Source organism: Monodelphis domestica, chromosome 8 (genome assembly GCF_027887165.1).
Source record: "Monodelphis domestica isolate mMonDom1 chromosome 8, mMonDom1.pri, whole genome shotgun sequence".
In the NCBI taxonomy this organism is placed as follows: Eukaryota; Metazoa; Chordata; class Mammalia; order Didelphimorphia; family Didelphidae; genus Monodelphis; species Monodelphis domestica.
The window spans coordinates 46,703,406-46,723,083 of NC_077234.1; the positions used below are offsets into that span (position 1 = coordinate 46,703,406).

At 39.8% G+C, this 19,678-nt stretch overlaps 1 protein-coding gene and 1 long non-coding RNA gene across 2 annotated transcripts in view; one reads left to right on the plus strand and one right to left on the minus strand.

The window, feature by feature from the left end:
• The window catches only part of MED12L (mediator complex subunit 12L), a 625,295-nt gene that overhangs the window by 157,484 nt on the left and 448,133 nt on the right, over nucleotides 1-19,678 (minus strand).
• On the plus strand, nucleotides 16,094-18,631 carry LOC103104156 (uncharacterized). Its single transcript, XR_471911.3, has 3 exons — nucleotides 16,094-16,709; nucleotides 18,055-18,114; nucleotides 18,203-18,631. It is a non-coding gene; the product is annotated as an uncharacterized LOC103104156 (long non-coding RNA).

The window sequence follows — 19,678 nt, forward strand, 5'->3', positions numbered from 1 at the left end:
AAAGGGGCCTCAAAAGGCCCTTGGGTAGTTCAACTCCTTCATTGTAAAGAAAAGGAAGTGGGGCCCAGGGAGGGTAAAGAACATGTTCATTGTCGCACAAGTAATAATTAACAAAGCCAAGAGTCAAACCTGGCCATCTTTCTACTTTACCACTCTGCATCTTTGTTGCAATAAAATAATGATAATTATTATTATTCTACAATAGAATACATAATAAAAATTGGTAGTCATGAAACTAAGTAGGTAACTAAAAATTAAAAGAGACCTCTACTCTAGGATGGAGCAACATATACTTAACTGGTAAGTAATAGATACTCTCTACTGTGTATCTCAGGCATCACTTTTTATATTTTTATCTTGAAATTTAAGAGGGGGCCAAGTATGATGAGGGACACCTATAATTCCTGTTAGAAGACACAAAGGCTGATGGACTGGTTGAGATCAGGAGCTATAGTAGGGCTAAAGTCAAGTGAGTTTTGCACTGAATTGGGGCTCCTATAGGGTGAGACACCAATATGAGTGTTTGGAATTTCTGCTACTCAGGGAAGCTGAGTCTCCTTTGCAAGTCCTGAGCTGCATGCAGTAGCATTAAAGCTGACTAGGATCTTTCCCCTTTCCCCAGAAATGGGGGTCAACCAGACTCTCTTAAAAAGGAAATGAATTGGTCCAGATCAGAATCCATGAGGGACTTCTAGACCTTGAGGCTGGGTGAGAAGGGGAACCCAATGTCACTCACCCCCCCCCAAAAGAAGAGAGGATTGTATTCTTTGTAGGACAAATCCCAAAGCAAATTAGCTAGTGTCCTGCTAGCCCCTCATAATTAAGTGCTAATGTGACTATAATAGAATGCATAAGGATGAAAGAGAAGCATTTTCTTCAGGGGAATCAAGAAGAGAAACTATTTAGTTTTGAATGTCTTGGTCAACAAGCTAAAAGAAGAATGAGTCTGTTGCTAATGATTGTGGAAACACATTGAGAAACTACACTATTCAGAGAAATTGAGAATGAGAAAGAAACTTACATTTTCTACCTCAAGGCAGACCCAAATAAAAATCCTCTTGAAGGGACTTCCAGTCAAGATGGCAGCTTAGAGAAAGCTAAAGTTCAGAGCTCCAGAAACCCTTCCTTACTGATCTCAAACTGAATGCTCCTAGGACACAGAAATTCAAAACAAACAACAGAATAGACCCCGGAAACACTCCTCCTGGACCTGGATCAAAAGGTACGGCCCCCCAAAAGTCAGAACCCGAGATCACTCAGATCTAAGAGGTAGGCAAAAGGAAAGTCCCAGGACCCATCCCCCCCCCAACCCATAGTGCTGAATCCGAGGCAGCAGCAGGAACCTCAGGGCAAGCAAAAGGGCCTCGGGAGCCGGCTATTCTGAAGGCCACATCCTGAAAACAACCTGACCCAGTCTAGGGGGCACCCAGACAGCAGGGAAACAGAGAGAGACAGGGGGAGCCTGTAGTCCCCTGACCAGATCCTTCCATCTGAATCTCACTGAAGGTCCTTACCTCAGGTCATACTCAGTCTGAGGCTAATCCTATCATAGGCCCTCAGAGCTCCTGGAAGCCAAGGGCCCTCCCCTTCAGAGTGCGGGGTCCTCTGAAATAACAGTAACCCTCAGGGCTGGCAGAAGGGCCTCAGGATCCCACTATTCTGAAGGCCACATCCTTAAAACAACCTGACCCAGTCTCGGGGCACCCAGACAGGCGGGAAACAGAGAGAGACGGGGAAGCCTGCAGCCCCCCAACCAGATCCTTCCATCTGAGTCTCACTGAAGGCCCCTGCCTCAGGGCATACTCTATCACCAGCCCTTGGAGATCCCAGAAGCCACAGCCCCTCCCCCTCAGAGTGCAGGCTCCTCTGGCCAGCAAAGGCATTGAATCTGAGAGTGTCAAGCCAGGGGCAGAGCATAGAAGTAAGGCAACAGAGAAGCATCGGGAGGGAACTGAGGAGGGTAGTAACACCGAAACACCAAAACACCAGCAATTCCGGGCATCCTGGGGAACACAGACAATTTGCCTGGGGTTAAAGCCAGTGAACACCAGACAGATAACAGAAGAGCCAGACCCCCTCACTCAGATAGAGATGGCAAACAACACAGAAGCAAAAAAGCCTCAAAACAACAGGAAAAACAAGAAGGGGGCAACTTTGGACACATTTTATGGAGCAAAAATACAAAATACAGAGAAGATAGAAGAGGAAACACAAGCAAATGCGCCGGAACCTTCCAAAAGAAATGGAAACTCTCCACAAACTTTTGAAGAATTTGAATTGAAAAATTGAAAAAAAAAAAAGAATTGAAAAATGATAAAAAAGATGAAATCCTTCTGGCAGGAAAAGTGGGAATTAATGCAAAAGAATTTCACGCAACTACAAAACCGGTTTGACCAAACTGAAAAGGAAAACCTGGCTTTAAAGGTCAGAATTAGGCAACTGGAAGACAACGAGCAGGTTAAAGAGCAAGAATCAATAAAGCAAAGCCAAAAGATCAAGAAATTAGAAGAGAACATAAAATATCTCACTAACAAGGTGACAGACTTGGAAAATAGAGGAAGAAGAGATAATTTAAGAATAATTGGACTATCAGAAAATCCAGAAGTAAACAGCAAACTCGACATCGTAATACAAGATATAATCAAAGAAAATTGCCCAGAGATTCTAGAACAAGGGGGCAATATAGCCACTGAAAGAGCTCACAGAACACCCTCTACACTAAACCCCCAAAAGACAACTCCCAGGAATGTAATTGCCAAATTCCAAACCTTTCAAGCAAAAGAAAAAATCCTACAAGAAGCCAGAAAAAGACAATTTAGATATAAAGGAATGCCAATCAGGGTCACACAAGACCTTGCAAGTTCCACTCTGAATGATCGTAAGGCATGGAACATGATCTTCAGAAAAGCAAGAGAGCTGGGTCTTCAACCAAGGATCAGCTATCCAGCAAAACTGACTATATACTTCCAAGGGAAAGTATGGGCATTCAACAAAATAGAAGATTTCCAACTTTTTGTAAAGAAAAGACCAGAGCTCTGTGGAAAGTTCGATATTGAAAAACAAAGAGCATGGAATACCTGAAAAGGTAAATATGATGGAAAGGGAAAAGGAGAAAATTGTTATCTTTTCATTTATTCAAACTCTCTTCTATAAGGACTACATTTATATCAATCTATATATATTAATATATGGAAATGTAATGTGTAAATAGGGGGAAAAGAACTCTAAGAGGGAAAAACATCCAGATCCATTGGAATCTTGAATTCTATCTTACCCAACAAGGGTAGGGAGAAGGGAAAACCAAGGGGGGTGGGGGAGGAGGGAAAACAAAAGGGGAGGGAAGGAGAGGGGGAGTGGGAGGGAACAAAAAGGGAGGGACTAGAAAGGGAAGCATATCAAGGGAGGAGACAAGGGGGACTGATTTAAAGTAAATCACTGGATTAAAAGGTTAGAGCTAAAGAAGAAAGGTTAGAATTAGGAAAGGATATCAAAATGCCAGAGAACTCACAAGTCACAATCATAACTTTGAACATGAATGGGATGAATTCACCAATAAAACGTAGACGAATCGCAGAATGGGTTAGAATCCAAAACCCTACCATATGTTGTCTTCAAGAAACACACATGAGGCGGGTAGACACCCACAAGGTGAGAATTAAAGGATGGAGTAAAACCTTCTGGGCCTCAACTGATAGAAAGAAGGCAGGAGTTGCAATCATGATATCTGATAAAGCCAAAGCAAAAATAGACCTGATTAAAAGGGATAGGGAAGGTAATTATATTTTGTTAAAAGAGACTTTAGATAATGAGGAAATATCACTAATCAACATGTATGCACCAAATAATATAGCACCAAAACTTCTAATGGAGAAACTAGGAGAGTTGAAGGAAGAAATAGACAGTAAAACAATATTAGTGGGAGATTTGAACCAACCATTATCAAATTTAGATAAATCAAATCAAAAAATAAATAAGAAAGAGGTGAGAGAAGCAAATGAAATCCTAGAAAAATTAGAGTTAATAGTCATATGGAGAAAAATAGATAGGGACAAAAAAGGAATACACCTTCTTCTCAGCACCACATGGCACATTCACAAAGATTGACCATACATTAGGTCACAGAAACATGGCATACAAATGCAGAAAAGCAGAAATAATAAATGCAGCCTTTTCAGATCACAAGGCAATAAAAATAATGATCAGTAATGGTACGTGGAAAACCAAATCAAAAATTAATTGGAAATTAAACAATATGATATTTCAAAATTGTTTAGTTAGAGAAGAAATCACAGAAACAATTAATAATTTCATCAAGGAAAATGACAACGGCGAGACATCCTTTCAAACCTTTTGGGATTCAGCCAAAGCAGTAATCAGAGTTAAATTCATATCCCTGAGTACATATATTAACAAACTAGGGAGAGCAGAAATCAATCAATTAGAAATGCAAATAAAAAAACTCAAAAGCAATCAAATTAAAATCCCCCAGCAGAAAACCAAACTAGAAATCCTAAAAATTAAGGGAGAAATTAATAAAATAGTATGTGATAGAACTATTGAATTAATAAATAAGACTAGAAGCTGGTACTTTGAAAAAAACAAACAAAATAGGCAAAGCACTGGTCAATCTAATTTAAAAAAGGAAAGAAGAGAAGTAAATTAACAGCATCAAAGACGAAAAACTAAATAAAACTAATAAACAGTATATATCTAAAACCATCAGCTAATATCATCTGCAATGGGGATAAACTAGATGCATTCCCAATAAGATCAGGAGTGAAACAAGGATGCCCATTATCACCTCTACTATTTAACATTGTACTAGAAACACCAGCAGTAGCAATTAGAGAAGATAAAGGAATTGAAGGCATCAAAATAGGCAAGGAGGAGACCAAGTTATCACTCTTTGCAGATGACATGATGGTATACTTAAAGAATCCTAGAGATTCAACCAAAAAGCTAATTGAAATAATCAACAACTTTAGCAAAGTTGCAGGATACAAAATAAACCACATAAGTCATCAGCATTTCTATATAATTCCAACACAGCTCAGCAGCAAAAACTAGAAAGAGAAATCCCATTCAAAATCACCTTAGACAAAATAAAATACCTAGGAATCTATCTCCCAAGACAAACACAGGAACTATATGAACACAACTACAAAACACTCGCCACACAACTAAAACTAGACTTGAGCAATTGGAAAAACATTAACTGCTCACGGGTAGGATGAGCCAATATAGTAAAAATGACCATCCTACCCAAACTTATCTATCTATTTAGTGCCATACCCATAGAACTTCCAAAAAATGTCTTTACTGATTTAGAAAAAACCATGACAAAGTTCATTTGGAATAACAAAAGATCAAGGATATCCAGGAAAATAATGAAAAAAAATGCAAAGGAAGGGGGCCTTGCAGTCCCAGATCTCAAACTATATTACAAAGCAGCAGTCATCACAACAATTTGGTACTGGCTAAGAGACAGAAAGGAGGATCAGTGGAATAGACTTGGCGTAAATGATCTCAGCAAGACAGTTTATGACAAACCAAAAGACCCCAGTTTTTTGGACAAAAATCCACTATTTGATAAAAACTGCTGGGAAAACTGGAAGACAGTGTGGGAGAGATTAGAATTAGATCAACACCTCACACCCTACACCAAGATAAATTCAAAATGGGTGACTGACATGAACATAAAGAAGGAAACCATAAGTAAATTAGGTAAACACAGAATAGTATACATGTCAGACCTTTGGGAAAGGAAAGACTTTAAAACCTAGCAAGACATAGAAAGAGCCACAAAATGTAAATTAAATAATTTCGACTACATCAAATTAAAAAGCTTTTGTACAAACAAAACCAATATAACTAAAATCAGAGGGAAAGCAACAAATTGGGAAGCAATCTTCATAAAAACCTCTGACAAAGGTTTAATTACCCAAATTTACAAAGAGCTAAATCAATTGTACAAAAAAACAAGCCACTCTCCAATTGATAAATGGGCAAGGGACATGAACAGGCAGTTCTCAGCCAAAGAAATCAAAACTATTAATAAGCACATGAAAAAGTGCTCTACATCTCTTATAATCAGAGAGATGCAAATCAAAACAACTCTGAGGTATCACCTCACACCTAGCAGATTAGCTAACATGACAGCAAAGGAAAATAATGAATGCTGGAGGGGATGTGGCAAAGTAGGGACATTAATTCATTGCTGGTGGAGTTGTGAACTGATCCAACCATTCTGGAGGGCAATTTGGAACTATGCCTAAAGGGGGATAAAAAGACTGTCTGCCCTTTGATCCAGCCATAGCACTGCTGGGTTTGTATTCTAAAGAGATAATAAGGAAAAAGACTTGTACAAGAATATTCATAGCTGCGCTCTTTGTGGTGGCAAAAAATGGGAAAAAGAGGGGATGCCCATCAATTGGGGAATGGCTGAACAAATTGTGGTATATGTTGGTGATGGAATACTATTGTGCTAAAAGGAATAATAAAGTAGAGGAATTCCATGGAGACTGGAACAACCTCCAGGAAGTGATGCAGAGCGAAAGGAGCAGAACCAGAAAAACATTGTACACAGAGACTGATACATTGTGGTACAATCGAAGGTGATGGACTCCTCCACTAGGGACAATGCCATGTCTCTGAACAATCTGCAGGGATCTAAAAAACACTATCCACAATCAGAGGATAAACTGTGGGAGTAAAAACACTGATGAAAAGCAACTGCTTGACTACAGGGGCTGAGAGGAAATGACTGAGGAGAGACTCTAAATGAACACTCTAGTGCAAATACCAACAACATGGAAATGGGTTCGAATCAAGGACACATGTGATACCCAGTGGAATTGTGTGCTGGCTATGGGAGAAGTGGTGGGAGGGGGGCAAGGAGAGGAAATGATAATGATCATTGTTTCCAATGAATAATGTTTGTAAATAACCAAATAAAATAATGTTTAAAAAGTCAAAAAATAAATAAATAAAAATCCTCTTGATAATCAACACCCCTGCCAAGGGATCATCTAACCTGGGTTGGAAGAAATGTTACTCAGAGAAAATCCATTCCCTGCCTTTGGGGGCTTCCAGTAGTCCCCAAGAATTATCATTCTTTTTCTTCATTTAAAAAAAGAAAAAAAGGAGGCAGCTGGGTGGCTCAGTGGATTGAGAGCCAGGCCGAGAGATGGGAGGTCCTAGGTTCAAATATGGCCTCAGACACTTCCCAGCTGTGTGACCCTGGGCAAGTCACTTAACCCCCATTGCGTAGCCCTTACCACTCTTCTGCCTTGGAGCCAATACACAGTATTGACTCCAAGATGGAAAGTAATGGTTTTATTAAAAAAAAAAAAAGCACGACTTTTTGTCTTGGAATCAATAATTTATAATTTATATCAATAATTTATATCAATAATCGATATTGGTTCCAAGGCAGAAGAGAGGTAAAAGTTAGACCATGGGGGTTAAGTGATTTCTCAGGGTTGCCTAGCCAGGAAGTGTCGGAAACCAGATTTGAACTCAGGACCTCTTATCTCTCTGGCTGGCTCTCTTTCTACTGAGTCACCCACTTGCCCCTGTTCATTCAACTTTTAAGTATTGGGAAATTTGGGCTCATTTTTTGGGGGGGATTTCTATTTTATTTTGTTTTTTTTTCATTTGAATAAGTTTATTTAGTCAATTTAGAACATTATTCCTTGGTTACAATAATCACATTTTTTCCCTCCTTCCCCTCCACCCACTCTTCCTGCAGCCAATATGCAATTTCATTGGGTATTACATGTGTCCTTGATCAGAACCCATTTCCGCTGGGCTCATTTTTAACTCCCACCCCTATTATCAAGTCTGAATTTGCCCCTCTACCAGCTAGTCCTCTTCTGTCCTTTGGTGCCAATGGAACAAGTCCTGTCCTACTTCCATGTAAGAAGTTTTTCAAATACTTAAAAACAGCCTTAGTGCCTTCCCCAACTCTTCTCTTATCTAGGCAAAAGATACTCTGTTCCTTCCATGGCACTCGTGCACAACCGTCCCTTCCCATCATCTTCTCGACTCGGAGGTGCACGTTCACACAGCTTGTCTCAGCTCTTCTATAAAGGGAGCCCTCAGACGGAGCCCAGTATTAGGTCTGCCCGGAGCCAAGTCCATTCCAACTATCACTTCCTCCTGCTCCGAATGCTGTGAGGCTCCCTTCATGCAGCTGTGGAAGCTGTTTCTGGTTTTTGAATAGTTCCCTTGTCATACTGTTGACTCATATGGAGCCTCTGGTCAATGAAAACCCCCTGAAGTTTTCCACAGGAACTGCTGCTGCCTTCCCTCCTCCACCCGACTCAGAAGATCACTCCACCATCTGTGGAATGCAGCTCGGTTCTCCTTCGTTTCATTTCTCAGATCACTGGTCATCCTGTGCCACCAAGGGCAGGGGACAAGAACCAAAAGATGAAACAAGTAGAGGTTGGTTAGACCAAGAAGAAGGGCTCAGGCGTGGTGGGTTGTGGGGATGACATGATTTCCCTAATCTTTTACGGTCTAGTTTCACATGGAGCTGATTAAAGATAATTGACGGCAGAGCCTGTAATCTCATCTGTCTAAAGAAATCTAACAAAATACTAGCCAGCATCACAATCAAACTTGGGAATATGTATGTTTCCTATGTATTGTATGTAGGCGTTGCTTTTTATTTTAGGGGAAAGATCATTAAATTAAAAATATGAATTTATTCATATTAAATATTAAATCAGAGTGATCTAAGATCATGAACTTTTAAGACACTGTGGAGATTATGAAGACTGACTTTTCTTTTTTTATAAAGGAAGAAAATAATATTCTTATTACTTACATGAATTCCTAAAGGTCAAAAAGGTAGTAGGTGTTACGGCCAGGATTTGAATCCAGATTCTTGGCCTCTGAATTTGATGTGCTTTCTATTATATTATATTGTCGGTCTTTTTTTTTTTTAACCCTTAACTTACTATTAATTCTAAAACAGAAGCGTGGCAAGGGGTAGGCAACAGGGTTTATTTAAGTAACTCGCCCAGGGTAACACTGGTAGGAAGTATCTTGGGTCAGTTCTAAACATAGGTTCTCCTGAATGCAGGTTTGGTACTCGATCCACGGTGTTACCCAGCTACCCCTTATGTTGTCTGTTTTAATAATTTATTAAGTACTTATTAAATACCTATGAACATTTATTATTATTTTGTTAGAATTTAATAATTAATTTAATATTAGGAATGATGTTTTAACAAACATTCATTAAGAATTTATTATGTACAACAGAGGCACTGTACCAAAAGTTACAAAACAATCCCTGTGGGGAAAGTACCTTTTATTGGCCCCTGGACATAGTCCATCCTCAGGAGAGGTTTAATTAAATTAAGCCAACACAGTAAATATGGTATGAAAGTAACCTCTAGGAACTTAAAGCAATTCTTCAATCTTTTCAGCACATTTTTCCTCCTTTATTAAAATTCCTTTTGGTTCTGTATCTCCTGAGCAGGGATCTTGTTTTCAGGGACTTTATAATTCAGAGTGAATGGGCAAGGGCATAACAACTTCCCAGATCCTCAGTTTCCTCATCATTAAAATGAAGTGGGGAAAAAGTGGACTAACTCTGTTGCTTTCCTGTTGAAAATATCTGACCATTCAATGCTGTGATAGTCACAAAACATGATGACATTTCATTGGAAATAACTCCAAGGAAAATGCACTATTTTTGTAATTTATTTGTCTCAGTCATGTCCAAATCTTCACAATCCCATCTAGGGTTTGTCTTGGCAAAGATACTGAGGTGGTTTGCCATTTCCTGCTCTAGCTCATTTAGATAAGAAACGGAGGCAAACAGGGCTAAGTGACTTGCCCAGGGTCACGCAGCTAGCAAGTACTCTTGTTTCCAGGCCAGTGTTCTATTCACTGGGCCACCTAAGTTCCCTATTAAACATAGAACACATTAAAAAAGAGGTCAAGATTTTTCTCAACACTGAAGAAAATGGAGGACAGAATGGGGTTTTTTGTTTGTTTTTTCAATACACCCGACAACGATTTCCTCAACTGTCTTTTAGAACTATCTCTTTCTGCTTAGGAAGACTAACAGGTGACTAAGTTCAAATGACCTTATATCTGGGGAGCCAACATAGAAAGGGATAGGAAGTGTAGTGAAATGTTTGCTCTCTTTTCCCCTATTTTCTAAGGTAGAAGCTTAGAGGGGTGAGACACTCATTGCTGCGATCAGGATGATGATTTCCCTTTAAGATCTGCTCCCCAAAAGTATTACCGGGGATGGGGAACTGACAGAACAAAATTCACACTTCAAGCTCATTCTCAGTCTCAACTATTTCTTAAGAAATGGTCCCATAAACTCCTCCACTAGGGACAATGCAATGTCTCTGAACAATCTGCAGGGATCTAAAAAACACTATCCATAAGCAGAGGATAAACTGTGGGAGTAAAAACACTGATGAAAAGCAACTGCTTGATTACAGGGGTGGAGGGGATATGACTGAGGAGAGACTCTAAATGAACACTCTAATGCAAATTCCAACAACATGGAAATGGGTTCGAATCAAGAACACATGTGAAACCCAGTAGAATTATGCGCAGGCTATGGGAGAAGTGGTGGGAGAGGGGCGGGGGGAGGAAAAGATAATGATCATTGTTTCCAATGAATAATGTTTGTAAATAACCAAATAAAATAATGTCTACTGCTTTTCTGGGGGGAAAAAAAGAAATGGTCCCATAAGACTCAGCCTCAAGACAACTCTTGGTTGGGTAACCTTGGGAAAGTCACTTAACTACTCTATCTCAGTTTCCTCATCTGTGAAAGAGATAATAACAGCATCTCCCTTTGCAGTTTGTTATAAGGATAAAAATGAGATCTTTGAAAAATGATTTGCAAACCTTAAAGCTCTAATTAAACATTAGCTATGGCCTCAAACCCACCTTCCAAACTCCTCCATCTTCCTCCCTCCCGTGTCCAATCAATTACCAACTCTGGTTGAGCTCGCCTTTCATCATCTGTCTCACTTGCCCTGCCATGGTTACCCCCTTCCCTCTCCTGGTACCCCCAGGTCCCAGAGATTACACATGGGACTGCTTCGATAGCCTCTTTCTAGGTTACCCTCTCAGATCAAGTCTATGCCCACTCAACAAAGCTAGTCCCCGCACAATAAACACCACTGCCTCCAGAATGAAAGACCCTTCTGTTTACTGTTTAAAGCAAGCTACAACTTGGCTCCAGTCACTTTGCCTGGGTTTTCTTTTATTTCCTAAGACTCTCACCACTCACACGGTCTATACCCCAACAGATTTGACTTTCTTACTTGTCTTCACCACCTAAATTCCTGTATTTCAAGCCTGGAGAGCTGCTTTCCCCCTCATCCTAACCTCGCAGAATCCCACAGCTTTCACAAAGATTCCACTCAAACGCGAGCTTCTGAGGGAAACGTAGTACCTCTCAACCTAATTCCATGAAATTACTTTTTATATATATTGCATGTAATTATCTATGTCCTTCCTACTCCCTTCTTTCAACCCCCCCCCCCAAAAAAAAAAGATGGCGGCAGGTCCTTGACTTCTTTGTGAATTTAGTTTTGTCTTTGTATCCCTAACAGAGTGGATGTGGATGAGTACAGAGTGGATAAGTGTCTGCTGAATTCTTAAATAGATAAATGTATCCCCAGACTGGCTACATATAAGCCAACTAGAACACAGCATTCAAAAAGCACACAGAGTATGACTTTTCCCACAAACTTCATAGCCTGTCCTAGTCTAACTAAGCACAGGAACATGCGGGGGTCCTGGGGGTCACTAAGAGAATCACACCTGGATATCTATCTGCTCCTGATTTCTAAAAAGCCTCAGCCTCATAGAGAATGAAGGAAAACATTGCTACGCCCTGTATATGGTTTCTTAGTGATCACAATCTGGGCATGGGAGATTCCATTGGTTATTAAGGAAATAGAGAGATTAGTTACTAGCCGTTCAGTCATCTCAGTCATGTATGACTCTTGGGATTTTCGTTGCAAAGATATTGGAGCAGTTTGCCATTGTTTCTGCAGCACATTTGACAGATGAGGAAACAGAAGCCAAATGAGGTTAAGTGACTTGCCCAGGGTCACACAGCTAGTTAAGTCTGTGAGTTAGATTCAAATTTGGGTCTCCTTGATTCCAGACCCAGGTCTCCATCTACTGCGTCACTTAGCTGCCCATGTTATTGGTAGGTTAGATCCCTATCTGGGCACTAATGGAGGCGTGGCACTACAGAAATGGGATTTCACACCAGACATCTCATGAGAGTCATTTACATCATCAGAAATAAAATCCCTTCATAATCCTCCTTTTCAGAACATTATAGCTGACAATTTTCAAAGCCTCTCAAGTTGAAATACAGAATCTCCCCAGAAGGCTTTCCCTCTCCACAAAAAAAGATGTTAAATACAAGTAACTCCACTTAAGACATGAACTGAAAATTAATTTAGAAAAGCTTCTGAAGATAATTACGAAAGCGACAAATTCTATCTAGCATGTTAAAGAGAAGATCTTTGTCTGAAAATGGAAAATTATTTTTTATTTGAAAAATTTCATTTAATTAATTAAGAGTATTTTTCCATAGTTACATGATTCATGTTCTTTCTTTCCCAGCCCTCCTCCCACCCCCTCCTCTAGCCAACGAGCAACTCCACTGGGTTTTACATGTGTCAATGATCAAGACCTATTAAAATGGAAAACTTTTTAAAAAAGAATTCATTCATTAGCTCATTAAGACTTGGAGTACCAGCTCCACTAGCTATGAGGACAGGTACATACAGCCTAAGCCTCATTTTCCTAATCTAAAAAATGGGGTTAATATTTGTGCTGCCTATTCTATAAAATAGTTGTAGGGAAAGAGCAATATACACTTAAATTACTACCTCATACTTCTCCCATTTTTATTCCTATTACGCTATTTTATCAAGTACTCTATATTAGTCCTCAGATACTCAAATTCCATTTTAAAACACCACACAAACATTTTATCTAACAATTAAAACCTGAAGGTAATAATATTAGATTGAAGTGGAGGCGGTATATATTTGGCTCAAGATATCTATACATGTGTCTATGTACACAAAGTAATCATCTTTCTTCATTTTATTTTATTTATTTGTTTTTAAAAGTAACCCTTATCTTTTGTCTTGGACTTTATACTGAGTATTGGTCCAAGGCAGAAAAGCCAGAAAGGCTAGGTAATTGGGGTAAAATGACTTGTCCAGATACACCCAGCTAGGATGTTTTTAAGGTGACAGTTGAACCCAGGACCTCATGTCTCCAGACCTCGCTCTCTACCTACTGAGCCACCTAGAATTCACATAAAACTCATGGAAAATATACAGGTGGAGAAGTACTGAAATTGCCCTTTGAAATGATGATTCTCAAACTAGCACCTGGGTAACATCTGAATTTTTCAACTTAAGAATGAAGCTGGTTCTAGAGAGTCACATTAATTGACAAAAATAAAGCCAACAAATATGGATTGAGCACACATTAACTACATTCAAAGTGCTGTGTCTAGAATCACTTTCAACACATTTTTAATTTTAAAACCTCAAAATATGCAGTTAGATATATTCTTCAAGATCAGCTTTTTTTCTTATTAAGTAGAACTGGACACGTAAGAAATAGTAAAGTGTACGGTGCCACCTAGAGGTGTCTTGATTTTTTAAGAAATCAAGAGCCAAGACAGGGCTTCTTTATAGTTATCATGAAGACTGAATTGGATTGATGAGCATGGAAATGGGATTAAAAAAAGAGAGCATTAAGTAAAAACAGGACAGCCCCGGAGTCTCAGGTCAAATCCTTCAATCTTGTAATCCTTTTTTAAACCCTCACCTTCTCCCTTACAATCAGTGCTGTGTATGGATTGCAAGGCAGAAGAGAAGGATGGGCTAGGCAATAAGCGTTAAGTGACTTGCCCAAGATCAGGGAGCTAAAAAGCATCTGAGGCCAAATTTGAACCCAGGTCCTTCTGTCTCCAGACTCTTCTAGCTATAAATTGAGTGGGAAAACATGAGATAATTTTTTAGGACCTTCTAGCTCTAGCATGCTATGTTTCTCTGATTCTCTTTTCCTATCTATTTTATAATTATAATCCTCACTACCCTTAGTATTGAAGGAGAGAGAGAGGCAAGGAGGGAGATAGACAGACTAAACCTTCCTCCGAGGGGAGAGAGAAGCTTTAAGGTAGGAAGATAGAGAAAGGATAGAAGTTTTAGATACCACGAGGGGGATGACGGAGTCGAAGTAGAGATATGAGGTGGCAGGAATGAGTCTTTATTAATTACCAATGAGCAACAGCCAAGCTCTGATGAAAGGACCCTTCCGAAGGCTTTTACCAGTCCAGAGATCCAGATTTAATACCACACAGGTTGGAGAGGTGATAGAGAAAGATTAAAGATGGAGCCTCGCCCAAGGCCAGGCTCCAGCAAGGACAGCCATCAGTGCGAGCTGGAAGGGAGCAAGAGCAGAAGAGAGAGAAAGGCAGAGCTGGCTGGGCCCTATTTAATCTCTTTGATATGCAAATATACACAGTACACAGGGATGATCATCATTGGTTAATGATGAGGTATAGGTGTGGTTTCCCTTAACCAGGTGAGCACAAAGAAACCTGTGTTCCTGCCTAACCTGGGGAAAGGCCTTCCCAGCCACGTGCAATACTGAGCATGCTCAAGACTGAGCATGCTCTCTTCTAAGGCAATCTGTACATACCAACTGTTCCCCTTGCCCATAGCTAGGGGTAGACTGCTACACAGACAAACAGACAGGGGTTACAAAGAAAGCTAAAAAGCAGTACTGGGGGCAGCTACGTAGACCTGGAGTTAGAAAGATCTGGATTCAAATCTGCCCTCAGATATTTCCTAGCCGATGGACCCTGGGCAAGTCACTTGACCTCATCTTCCTAGTTCTTTCCCTAGAGTTGTTACTAGGTTCGAATTTTACCAAGACAGAAAGAGTAAGGGTTTTTAAGAAGTCCTGAAAGAAGTTGTCATCTAATAGAGGAAACAACAGGCATTAAGTAGGTATTTGAAGATAAAGTCAAAGTAAATGGAAGGTAATCTGGGAAGTGATGGTCCTCCTTTTCCCCTCTCAAAAGAAAGAATCTGACATATACCTCCTGTGTGACCCTGAAAATAGGTGATCTCCAGGTACCCCCAGCCAAAGTCACAAAGGTCATAAATTAGAAAGATGCTGATGTGGACTCGTAGAGGGTATTTCCACACTAGGACTTCCATGCATTTCCAGTGAAATGATTCTACTAAACAACTCCCATTTTTGGCTCATGGAATCCTTTTTTTCACACTATCCCTGGGAAATAAGGGGTACACATGGGATCCCCAATCTGTCCTGGCCATGGAGTATTGAGTTTGTACTCTGCCTACTGGCAGGGAACTATGTTGCCATGATGAAAGGACTTGATGGGAGAGAGCAAACTCTGGGTGGTACCCTTCCTGCTCCAGCTGTATCCTCCAAAAAGGCAAGTCAGCACATGATTCTGACACTCCTTAGAGCCTCTGAGTGTGACCGGTAGTCCTCCCTGCCTAGCCAACCACTTGACAAGGAGCAACTGTTGTTACTCGCATGGCAGCCAGTGCAGAATATTTTCAACCTAAGATAAATCAGGGAAACTCTGCTGACTAGTGTAATCCATTAAACTTGCCATGCATTTTATCCGGACAGAGCATAGAGCTCAGATGGCCAAAAGGAATAAAAATAATATAAAAGACTTTGACATGATGGAAAAAAAAGAGGTTCCTCTGGGTTGGATCTGAATTTGAGACAGAATCTCAAAGATCTGGTTGCTTCTGGCATTTGTTGTTTCTTCCCTGGGCATTGGGGACTGAGCTGCAATCCCAAAGTGAACATGCTTGACTGTGGGGGCAACCTTCTGAGACTGAGAATTCAGGAGATCCTAGTATCGTAAGATAAGGAAGAGAGATGCCAGCCAGATTGGCAGATCGGCTGGAGAAGAAGCAGCAGGGGAGGGAGGAGAATGCTGTGAGTTCTAACAGCTGCCTGGAACTTTGAAAGCCAACAGACAGGAGGGGGCACTTCCAGTCTGGGAAAGGAAGAGGGAAGGTATTTTTCTGGGAGGGGGAGCAAAGAGCCTGTGCAGCTGAGACCCATCTTCCTTCTGGAACCCCCAAATACTTCTCCCCATATGTAACGGAGGAGAAAAACCAATCCCTTCAGCCTTTTCCCCCTCCTCCTCTATTTCAGAATCTCCATATATTAAGGAATCAACTACTCTCACTCAGGAGAATATCACAGTTACTAATTCTTGTTTAAGTTTTTCTGTCAATGCCCTTTTTTAGCTTGTGAGTAAAAAACATTCCTTATGGAGGGAAGGAAAACCTGCCCTTTGCATGATCTCCAGTGCAATTTAGATACCTTTCAGCTTTTTTCTTTTGGGAAAGGGGAACAAAGGAGGACTGAAAGAGGCAGGCATTGAACCTGAGTAATTCTCCCTCTAAGTTCCAGAGAATGTAGGAAATGGACCTAACCACTGCCCCTTGAATCATTCAGCCAGAATGTGCCAGGACAGGACTTGAACCCCCGCAGCCATTAACCAACACTTCCCCTTTCATATCAACCACAGAAATCAAATAATCTGACATGTGAAGATACGAGTTTCCTTATCTAAACTCAAAAGACTTTGGATTTTTTTATTGTTTTGTTCCAAGGTGACTGATTTATATTGATTGCTTTCTTAATGTTGGGGTCATCCGGGTATTGCTGCTAGCAGATATTCAACTTGATCACTGTGAATAATTTCTTGAATGAATTGCTGTAGTCGGTTTGGCAGAATTTTATTTCTAATTTAGGTTATCCTTCTCTATTTTATAAGGTTTAGGTACTGGTACTACTTATAAATGGAGTCTGGTACAGTGCTTTTATCTCAAATTTTTAGAGCAATTTGTATAATATTTCTATTGTTTTATAAAGTTGATAGATTCTACTGTAAACAAATATCAATCCAGAAGATAGGGGTGGGGGTGGGGAAGCTGAGTGACTCAGTGGATGAAAAGCCAGACCCAGAGATGGGAGGTCCTGGGTTCAAATCTGAACTAAGAAACTTCCAATATTGATTCTAAGACAGAAGGTAAGGGTAAAAAGAAATACTCTTTCTCCCCTGCTTTTGATATTTCCTTTAAAGTGCTCTATATTTCTCTGAGAATTACTTATGATCTCTATTTGATTTTTGCTTGGTTTAATTATCTTACAGTTTCAAAAGTTTCTTGTGGGGTTGCTTATAATTTCATCTTGTATTTGCTATTTTGTTGGGGGGGGGTTGTCCTTTTAAAATCAGGTTGGTTAAATGTGTATCAGGTCTTCTAGATTTTTAATGGAAAAAAGAAGAAAGTCCTCTGCCTAGTTAGGAGATTCATAGGTATGAAATACTAATATATATATATATTATAAATATATATAATATAATATATATATTATATATAAAAAATATATAAATATATATATATAAAAATATATATATAAAAAATACCTACTATATATATATATAGTAGGTATTTTTTCAAATAAGTCTCTGTCTCTGTCTCTATCTCTGTCTCTCTCTCTCTCTCTTTCTCCCTTCCCCCTTCTTTTTCCCTCATCTGCCTATATCTCTGTCTGTCCATTCATCCGTCTGTTCGTTCGTCCATCCATCCATCCGTCCTATCTATCTTTATCCCCTTGTTTTCGAGTAGGTTTAAAGTACCACAGACCACTTCCATCTGGTTCATTTTTACAAACCAGAGTGATTTTCCTCAGGCAACCTGGTGATCCTCCACTGCCAGGCCAACCCCCCAAATTGGTTCAGAGCTTAGATCAGTTACTACATTGGTTTTTGCTCGATCACAGCTCTAAGCTCAAGTAATAAATACTTTAACCTCAGTGTCCCTAGCATCATGATAATAGGTATGTACCACCATGCGTGGCACATTGCATTACTTTCAATTTTTTTTTCAAAATGTTGATCGGTTAGCTGATTATTTTTTCTTTTCTTCCCATTTTCCTTTGGAAAAAAAAAAGATTCTTTGATATATGAGATGGTCCTCTTCGAAAGGGGAAGGGAAGATTACAGGTGGAAATGTGAGTGTTGTAAAAACAAAAGATGACACTATAAATGATTTCTGAAAAGAATTAAAGAATAACTAGAAACCACAAATGTTTTCCTTAGGATTGAAAAAGAATCATCACTTGCTGTGAAGATGACCTGAGAGAAAACAGAAAGGGTAGGTACCCCCACCTCTGGCAGTCTCCATGGCAACCACAAGGCAACAATCACATGTCTGATACCTTCAATCAGAGCTTCCTGGACAAAGATCTGGAGTGGTCCTAGGACTGGAAGCCTGTCCTTGCAATAAAAGGGCTTAAATATTGCAAGCAATTTTCTCAAAGAAAAAGGGTCTTGGAGATCTATACATACATGCCCATGGGAACACACAGATGAATTATTGCATTAAAAATGTGGATTTTTTTTACCATAGCTGATGGATTAGTCTAAAACATCTGTCTCCTCTTCCCTCCTCCCTTATAATTAGAGTGATAAAATTCCACAGCCTAAATTTACTTTTATTATCGTCATTGATTGAGAATAAAGTTTCTCGAACCATATGGGTAGTGAATGATGTCAGAAGGCCAAGATTATTTCACCTTTGTACAATGTCCTTTTAAAAGTGCTAACAGGAGATTATAAACTCCTTAAGCTGACAATTTCTCATCCCACAGGAACTAGCATCATGCTGAGTTGCACACACATTGTGATACACAAAGGGCAGGCATGAGGATGGTTCAGAGTGGCAAGATTAAACAGAACTCCCAGTAAGGGATCATATATTGATCATATATGCAATATTTAAGCCCTTTTATTGCAAGGACAGACTTTCAGTCCTAGGACCAACTTCAGACCTTTGTCCAGGAAGTTCTGAATGAATGATATTTTAGGACTGAGGATACGAAAACTAAAGGGAGTTAAAAACGTCATTTAAAGGGGCAGCTAGGTGGCTCAGTAGATAAAGAGCCAGGCCTGGAGACAGGAGGTCCTGAGTTCAAATGTGATCTCAGATACTTCCTAGCTGTGTGACCCTGAACCCCAACTGCCTAGCCCTTTATTGTTCTTCTGCCCTGGAAACTATACTTGTATTGCTTCTAAGATAAAAGGTAAGGATTTTTTTTAATTTAAAAAAGAAAGAAAGAATGACATTTAAAGACCAGCTTGAAGAAAAGGTTTAAGATGATCTATGCTAACAGATTTCTAGCTAGAAGGCTCCTCAGAGAGCACCTACTCCTATTTCTTCATTTTCCTGAGGACAACAGGAAGCTCTGTTATGATGACAGATGTTACTGGAAGAGCCCAAAAGAAAAGGGAGAGCAGAGTGTCCTACAGAATTCCCATGGCAATAATTTAAAACCCATTAGTAAGTTTTTGGACAACTTGGCTTTATTCTCTTTATTAGTACACAAAAATTCCTACATAGAAACAAAACCAAACTCGTACCTTCTATCTCTAACTTCTTCCCCCCTTTTTAAAAATTCCTACCTTTGTCTTAGAATCAATTCTTTGTATTGGTTCTAAGGCAGATGAGCTATAAGGGCTAGGCAATGGAGGGTTAAGTGATTTGCCCAGGGTCACCCAGCTAGAAGTATCTGGGCC